Genomic DNA, 9,168 nt, shown 5'->3' with positions numbered 1-9,168 from the left:
ATCTGGTGAGATGGCAGCAAAATGTGTGAATCTGGGATATTGTTGCTTAAAACTCTGAACTTATGGCTTCACTGATTCCAATTCATTGTTTGACATCGTGTTTGCTTCACCTAGGGAAAAGATGAATGCATTCCCTACACCCTTCCTTTTCTATTTTCTTTTCTATCAGGTATTTTCTGTATCTTATTTTATTTCATTGTCTTAGAGATTTTGTTTTCAGATTGTAACCTCTTGTCTAAACTCTGGGACCTTCTGAGCTCCCAGCATAGACAGCACGTTTCTGGGGAAAGTTATGACCTCTAATGACATGGCCACTTATGATATCTGATGACATGGTCAGCCAGCCTGGGAAGGATCTGAGTAGCACACCCTGAACAATTGAGAATGTTAGAGGGAATGCCCGGCTTTAGGACTACACAGTTTCCCTCTGCAAGGTCACCTTCATTTCCTTTAAGAAGCCAACAGCACCAGTTCATCGTTCAAACACAGACAACAACAAAGCTTTAATAAAAATTAAATGAGATGACAGGGGAAATGATTACTAAGAATAGAATAGGAAAAATAGTAATACCAATTCAACAGCATTGGCATAAAGGAGCTCTCAGCAATGGTTGCTGGAGGAGTGGCTTGTAAGCAGGTGACATCAGCAGTCACTTGTCATCTCACTTGGCCCACAGCTCTTGTAACTCTTAGCAGTGACCACTCAGCTTGTTTATAATTGCTGTAGTTTGTTTTCTGTTGCTGCGGTAAAACACCAGAACCAGAACCAAACTGGAGAGGAAGGGGCTTGTTTCATCTTCTGCCTCTCAGGTCGCACTCCATCACTGAGGGACGCTGGGACAGGAACTCAAGGCAGGAACTGGAGGAGAAGCCATAGGGGAGTGATCTTTACTTTCCTACCGCTTGCTCATCCTGCTTCTTCGTGCAACCCAGGATCGCTTGTCTAGGAGTGGCACCATCCACGTTGGGCTAGGCCCCCACATATCAATCATCAATCAAGAAAATGTACCATAGACATTCACACAGGTCAAATGGATAGAGGCAATTCCCTAATTAAAGTCCCCTCCTTCCAAGTGACTCTACTTTGTATCAAGATGATAAAATAACAATAACAACACAGTCGGCACAATAATCAAGGGCAAAAAGATAGGAGTTAAAGACCTTGCAGCACACGGCATGGCCGAGAATGCGGTCACCATTCACACCTGGCTCTTACACTGAATGAAGCAGACGCAGTTAAAACAGTGGTCCTCACCCTTCCTAATGCTGCCACCCTAAATACAGTGTCTGGTGGTGTGATGACCCTCAGCCATAAAATTATTTTGTTGCTACTTACTAACTGTAATTTTGTTACTGTTATGAATCACAATGTAAATATCTGATACACAACCCCCAAAAAGGTCTCAGAATACAGGTTGAAAGCCACTGAATTAAAGCACTGCAGGGCCCAAATGCAAAATGACAATTTTTGGTTTTCAGATTACAAAGTTATTTGGAATGGAAACAGCGGGGCATAAAAACAATGTTCATACTTCTTGTAAATAAGACAAGGCTCCATGTGACTGCACAGAACAGAGACCCATAGAGCCATAGCTACCCAGAGTGCATTGCAGAGCTGCCAGCATCCTCATAGAAATTAATAAAAAACAGTCTCAGGCCCCACCTGAGACCCAGCGATCAATTTGTTTATCCTCACAACTTATGGGAGGAGGGTGCACACTGAACTCTGTGGAGTACAGTTCTGAGGTATGAGCATCTCTCTGGAGCTGGCATCATCAGCTGATAAGAAGAACCCTGAATCTGGGATCATGTTGCCCCATCAGGACCATGGAATACAAATGCACTGACTCTTGTAGTTCTCCACTTTAGCAGGTGGATCTTCTGCACTCATTGGCAAAATATCTTATCTGTGGCCCCTCCTTCAGTTCCTGTTGTAAATGTCTGACGAGTGCCTACCACCACAGAGTGGAGGGTCTTTCTCAGAGTCACTGAGGCAGACAAACTTGCCCTCTGGGTGACACAGACCTGCAACTCCCGTGAGGCTGGACTGATGCAAATTCCTAACGAATTTCTGAGCAGGTACCACTCAACTCGCTGCCTCCTTTTGCTCCTATTGTATCCCAGCACAACACCATGTGAAACGTGACTGCTAGGTTACCACGCAGACAGAATTCCCCAGGTCTTTGAAAGAAGACACAGGAGGACCAATCAGAGCAAACGCTGTGCAAGCAGTAGAGGGCACAGTAAGGCAGCCGATCCATAAAGTTGGCAGGCTCTGCAAGAGACTGGGAGATGGGGTGTCCCATGCATCCTCAGATGGAGCACAGATCTAACCCACTCCAGACTGCCCTAACAGTACGAGAATAAAGTTCAGTTGCATTAAGATACTAAACGTATGACAACTTTTTACAAAATACAGTGAGTCCACCAGTGTTAGGAAGATGTAACAAAATCATCCAACTTAAGGGATTTGTTGATCATACACAGGTTTTATCTTTTTTCTTAGGCTCCTGTGTGTGTGCGTGTGTGTGTGTGTGTGTGTGTGTGTGTGTGTGTGTGTGTGTGTCTTGCACATGTGTGCAGTGTCTTCCTCTATCACCCTTCCTGTCAGTTTTTTGAAGCAGAGTCTCTCTCTGTACTTGGAGCTTGCTACTTTGTCTGGCTCAGTCCTCCGGATCTCAAAGCTGGAGTTACAGTCATGTACTGCAACAGCCAAGCTTTTACACAGGGGCAGGTACTCCATCCACTAAACAATAGTCCGAGCACCGTTTTGGGTCTTTTTTAAAACAAATTTTGTCCAGTGCTTTGGTCTGCTGTGGAGCTGACATACTTCAATTCTTGATGGCCTTCCTGGTCAGGCTGAAGCATCACCACTATGTGCAGAGCCCAAGAAATATTCCTAGGGGAGATTACTTTAGTTATTTTACTTGGTTAATTAAACTATTTTCAGATGAAGCATTTTATAGTTGAAGTGTGTCTGATTCTTATTTCTTTTCCTGAGGGATTCACAAAGTTCCAATGATCTAGAGCAGTGGTTCTCAACTTGTGGGTCATGGCCCCTTTGGGGGATCAAATGACCCTTTCACAGGGTCTGCATATCAATATTGCATTATAAATCATAACAGCATTAAATTTCAGTTATGAAGGAGTAACGAAATAATTCTATCATTGGGGGTCATCACAGCATGAGGAACTGTATTAAAGGCTGCAGCGTTAGGAAGGTTGAGAACCACTGGTTTAGAGATACTTAGAGGCATTGTCAGGGTGATTGTGGAATTCAGGTCCTTCCTTTACTCCCTCCTCCATATTTACTATCATCAGCAACATTACCTCCTTCCACTGGGCTGTGGGGCACTACAGGCAAGAGTATTCAACTCATTACGTACTTTGGGGTCCACAGCCTGCAGTGTGGTTCATTATCAGACATTCCCAAACGAGGACACATGGATGAAGAATGTCACCATGACCACCCAGACCCTGAATTTCAGCTCCCAAAAGGGAAGAAATGAGTTTGATTCTCCTAAGCATTCCTCCTATTGTGGCAGTCACTTGGACTGAGGAATGGGGGAGCAAACACAGCTATGCCAGCAAGGACCCACTTATTAAGAGACTGCTTCAGGGCGAGGTTTCTTCAAGTAATATTTTCCTTCAAATTCTCTTTAGTCTGAATTTTCCTACCACAAACTGACACTACTTTGTGGTAGTCCTGGGCTCTTTCTTCAAATTATAGCTGTCCCTGGGACTTTGCTGTTTTGTTTCAAAATAATGCATAATGCATATTAAGTTAGTATTTAAATAGAAGTTTTTGTGTGTGTTCCAAAAGACCCAATGTCTTCCTACTGATGCTGCTATCAAAAAATGGGAAGCAACTTCTAGATAGTAAGGCAAACCATCAAATCACGAATTGCTGGGTAAAGACTTGTTGGGAGAATGGAAGCTGTGAAGTCTTCTTTGCATAACCAACCACCAGAAACGAATCCAATTAGAGAAAAGACACAGCCACTCGTGATCACCAGTTGGTGGCAGGAAATAATGAATGCAGAGTCTCAGGCTGGGTATGGTGGTGCACACCTGTGGTCACAGCGCAAAGAGGCTGAAGCAGGGGGATCAAGAACTTGAGGCAGCCTGGGCTACATAGTGAGATGCTGTCTCAAAGGCATGAGAGGAACGTGTCATTCTTTGCCTTCGCTATTGTCAGGCAGTGTCCTCAGAATTGTCATGAATAGGTGGCTCAGGCTGACAGAAGCTGCTCCACACAGAAAGAAAGTTTCTGAAAGGGTGCTATTGTGAATCCTTTTTCTGAATTTTTATGCTATCCCAGCTTACTTCAAATATAGACCCAGGGCAGGATCGAGGAGCAGAGATGTGAGCAGCTCTGGGCTGATGCATCAAGGTCAGATTAAGTGGCCATAAAGCAAAGACCCAAATTCTGGAAAAGTACCTAATTTATCTCACAGGGAAGCTTTTAAAATATAACAGACATACTAACATGTGCTTTAATAGCATCATTACATGAGGAGACAAGAAAATATACAGGCCTGAATGCTGACGCTGGCACTTGCCTACCGGCTGGAATGTTACTGAGAAACAAACAGACTTCAGAGTATTTTGGGCACTTGGCTAGCTATGTTAAGTCCAAGTCACAGTGTGCATCGCTGAAGGGCTGTGTGACTTCCCTCAGTGGGGCACAGGTGGAAAAGTTTCAGGCACAAAGCATTTGAAACGCTGGACTCTACCTGTCTGCTCCAGTAACCACACTACATCTTCCTCTCAGACTTCCCCTCCCTCTTGGACCCCTGGACCCCTGGAACCCTGAGCCCCTAGACCCCTGGACCCTTGGACCTTGGGACCCCTGGACCCTTGGACACTTGAACTTATACTGTACCCACTCTCTGACCCTTTTGAAACTTGTTCATTATGATTCCTAGGCTTTAGATATCCCCAAAGTCTCATGTCAAGTTCTAAAAATATTGTTTACATCTATTTGTTTATTTGGGTCCGGGGCGTAAGTATGGCAGAGTGTGTGCGGAGGTCAGAGGACAACATGGAGGAGTCAGTTCTCTCCTACCATGTGAGACCAAGGGATCAAGGCCTTTACTCACAGAGCCATCTTTCCAGCCCCCAGAGCCTCGTGCCTTTTCCCCACCTTTGTACAGGTTTCTCTTGGAAGAGTTTTCTCAAGCACTTGACTATCCCCTGCATTTCCTTGGCTTAGATGTCCCTGGCTCGGGGAGTTTTTCTGGTCCAGATATCTTTAAGAGGGATCTGTTTGGATATGGTCAGAATGATTAGAATATTGCAACAAGAACTTGAAAAGTAGATTGCTTTCAATTAGCACATGTTGTGAAATTGATATACAATGGACGCAGTCACAGAGACAGCAGGAAGAGGCAGAGTGACTCCAGGCATTGCACTAGGATGAGTCTGTCCAAAGTAAAATGTGCCGCTCTTTAAGAGGTATGGGGGGCTCCTCAGTGAAGTAGAGAATAAGGCCTCGGGCACAGTTTAGGAGGGAGGGTCCTGAAGAGGGAGGAAAAGAGGGAATGAGGGAGGAGGGGGAAAAATAGAGGTGGGGAGAGACAAAACACACTGGGTGGTTGGATGATGTCCACCCCATGCCCACTGGGAACTCATCTACGGAAGATGTGTCTGCCCTGGGCCCCCTTTCTCCCTCATTAAAGAGTCACTTCGCCTGCTTCTCCTTTTGATTTCGTTCCCAGAAGGAGATCTGTGATTAGGAGTTGGCTTCCTACATAGCTTTGCCTATAAGGAAGGAATGTGCAGGTCATGCTGAGAGGCATATTCCAGACAGGTGACAGCTCTTATTATAGGTGATGGGACGAGAACACTGACTTTGTAACTCAGCCCTTTGGACTTGGTTAATGTGCTTCCCTGTGTCGCAGGAGGCTGAAAGCACAAGTTCTGCCTAGAAATCAAACCCTAGACATAGCAAAGTCACTTCACAAGGTTAGCGACACCTGGACACCCCAGACAATGCTCTGACCCCCAACAGACATCTTTTACTCTGAACCTCTACAGATAACTATGTTTGTTGGTGTCATGTATCTTGTTACAGAAACAGTGAACGCAAATAGTCTTGACTCAACCTGTTAGCAATAGAAGATTTTCCCTCTGCCAATTTTCCAATTTTCTCATTTCTGTAAGAGCACCAGGGTGGATTCTGGGAATGGGAGGAGCTTAAATCCCAGCAGTGTTCATCTCATCCTCAGGCTCACATTTAATCAGAAAACCTGCCCCGTTGATTGTTTCTAACCCCTCAACTGCCTCGTCTTCTTCTACAACCATGAAGCTAATTTTAGCATATCTACTCATGCTGTAATTAACACAGTGACCTCCTCACCATCACTCTGGTCCCTGATATCACTTCTAAACTCCATTGTTAATTACCTCTATAATTTATATCGCCCAATGGATCACATCTACTACATAATCATCCACAATTTGGCTCAGCACCACTCAGGTGTCTTATTTACAGCGTTCAAACACACACACATTCTACACTCGGTCGTGCAGTCATCAGTTACCTGTTGCTGGACAGCAAACCATGCCCAGTCCGCATGCTTGCACAACTATCACGCATTTCTTTTGCTCATTGAATGCAGCTGGGAAGGGCTGTAAGGAGACAGCAGGTCTGGATCTCGTGTATTGTCAAGTGAACAGTTTGAAGGGGCCCTGTGGGATCCATGTGGAGGTGGAGGGCTGGCAGAATTAGCAACCTGCTGCTGCTCAGGCAGCATACTGGGATGGTGCCTCTTCATACCCCCATTGGTGAGATCCCTCCCAGCATGGCAGTGGGGTTGCAAGTGTCAGCAACCCAGGAGAAACAGGAAGAGACCCTTTACATTTTACTCCTCAGCCTCAGAAGTTCACTAGTGTTATCTGTACCATGATGACAATGCTATAGGTATCAAGGGCATGGAGCATGGATACCATTCAGCAGAAAGGGTTCCAGGGTGATGATTGAAAGATGGAAGGAAGGATAGGAAGTGAGGGAGGATGGAGAGGGAGGAAAGAAGCCTTTAGAATGGGAAAGACATTTAGAAAGTCTCATTTTGGGAAAATGGGGGCTATCACAGCAGCCTATAAATGAGCAGGTTGGGCCAGGTCACCCAGTGATTAAAGGAATGAACTGTTAAATGAGTGACTGACTGAGAGTAGCCAAGTGACATGTCTTCTCTAGAGCAGCAAATGTCCTATGACTATATTGGTAAATCTTAGAGTTTCCTTTCTCATGTTACACCTGAGGCCCACCCAAAAGAAATGTGACTTTCATGGTTCATAATTAGTGGCAGTGTTGTGGACAGGGGCTAAGTCTATTGAACTATCCTAGCCAGAGCATGGTTAGGTCCCGTAGGTCCAAAACAGAGCGGGAAAGGTGTATTCTTAGCAAACGTGAGAAACCATCCTCGTAAACCGGCAGATTTGGGACCACTGTGCATGCTCCAGTTTACTGCTCAGTGGAGCTGCTGTTACAGACCAGCATACAGGTGACTTGTAACAGAAACTCAGCAGGGTGTGGCTGCATAGCCTAAATATTTGTAAGCCCCTCCCCCCATGGAAGACATTATTGCTAGTCCATAGCCCTTGTGCACAAATTAATCTCCCTGGGTAATTAGGAGGATGACGACTCAGGCTTCCCTGTCCTGCCCTGGAGAAACAGCAATCAGGCACTGACTTGCTGGGGATCATTTAATCCATGCTGGTGTGCTGGCAGCCTGCCGTTTCCCGTCAAATGCTTCAAGAACAAAGTAACCTGTTACCACAAGCAGAAGTCATTCGGGTACCAGCTGCAACTGTGAACTGGCAGAGGCAAGCTCGCCCTTCATTATGCAATTATCCATAATTAGGTGTTCATTACTACTTTATCATCGGGGAGTCAGCACCCACCTGTGCACGGCTGTTGTGAGGCCCGGCAAGCCAGTGGAACAGTGCCTCGCTTGTTCTCCAGGACCGCGACATCTCAAGTAAGCAGTTCTAGCCTGTGCGAGCAGAGAGGCCATCCAAAGCGACACGCAGACAGGCGCAGCTGTGGAGCCAAGTGTTTGAATATGCAGATGGCAGAATGCTGTGTTCACTTCAGGGCTTGCTCAGAGTAGATGGACAGTAGATAAGGGGAGAGGAAAGGGACAAAGCTGCTTCGTCCACAGTGTGGAGACACTGCAGGCAGAATAAAGCAACCTTACACGGAAGCTGAGGGATGGAGCTGACCAGAACTCTGATCCTCAGACCATGCCTTACCTTAATTTTTTTCCAGAAAACAAAACAAAAACCCTACCCCATTTCTGTAAGGTGCCTCCTAGACCCTAGTAGCAGCAAGCCCTCCTTCTTGTCTCCTCACCTCCTGGCACACATTGCTTAGGGACATCAGCTCATCTGCACAAGTGGGGTTGGCTGGATAAATGAAGTGAATTATGCTGCAAACTCCAGTTTTTACTGGAGTACAAATGTTAGGTTTGCTTCTATCCCAGAAATGGCTGGTGCTCTGGAGGATAATCCACTCTTCTCTGCTTCCTAGGAAGGAGGCAGGGTTGTAAACCCATCGATATATCCATCAAATGCCCGCAAAGGCTCCAGTAGCCAAAGATCCCTGGGCAGCAATGGGCGCAGGTGCGTTTAATTCGATACAAGCTTAGAAATAGCGTCACTGTATGTGTGTGTGTTTGGGCGGGGGAGGGGGGCATGGTTCAGGGAATGAGATGGTGGTAGCAGCCATACAGCTCTGTGATGACAGAAAAGTATCCCTCACTGTGAATTCAACAGAATAATAATATTAGTTTGACCAGATTGATACTGGAAAAAAATGAGTAGATTTTATTTTACCAGAATGTTCAAAGAGATCTATATCACAAATGTTCTAGACAACAACTTGGACAAACTGCTTTTTATTATTTAGCCTTGTAGTGGCCTTTCCAATATTATGGAAGTCTTTCATACAAAAAATAACCACATAATTTAAAAATAGAGCAATATGGAGGAAAAATAAAGGTACTATAAACAAAATCAAGACAATGTAAAGCAAGGCAAGCTTGCAGCATGTGACCAACAACTATTTTTTGTGACATTTTACGGTTCTTACAAGCTGGGCTGCAGATAAGTAGTAGAGCATTGCCTAATATACACAGGCTCTTTCCTTCCCCAGAGCAGAAA

At 45.3% G+C, this 9,168-nt stretch overlaps 1 long non-coding RNA gene across 1 annotated transcript; it reads right to left on the bottom strand.

The window, feature by feature from the left end:
- Positions 1-2,539: 2,539 nt before the first annotated feature.
- LOC110340434 lies at positions 2,540-8,569 on the bottom strand. Its single transcript, XR_002382252.2, has 3 exons — positions 8,360-8,569; positions 7,909-8,047; positions 2,540-2,899 (listed from the first exon to the last, which is right to left on the bottom strand). It is a non-coding gene; the product is annotated as an uncharacterized LOC110340434 (long non-coding RNA).
- Positions 8,570-9,168: the final 599 nt, after the last annotated feature.

The sequence above is a fragment of the Mesocricetus auratus genome, unplaced genomic scaffold (genome assembly GCF_017639785.1).
Source record: "Mesocricetus auratus isolate SY011 unplaced genomic scaffold, BCM_Maur_2.0 Super-Scaffold_100007, whole genome shotgun sequence".
In the NCBI taxonomy this organism is placed as follows: Eukaryota; Metazoa; Chordata; class Mammalia; order Rodentia; family Cricetidae; genus Mesocricetus; species Mesocricetus auratus.
The sequence above is the reverse complement of the archived record's forward strand: the minus strand, read 5'-3'. Positions and strand labels throughout refer to the sequence as shown.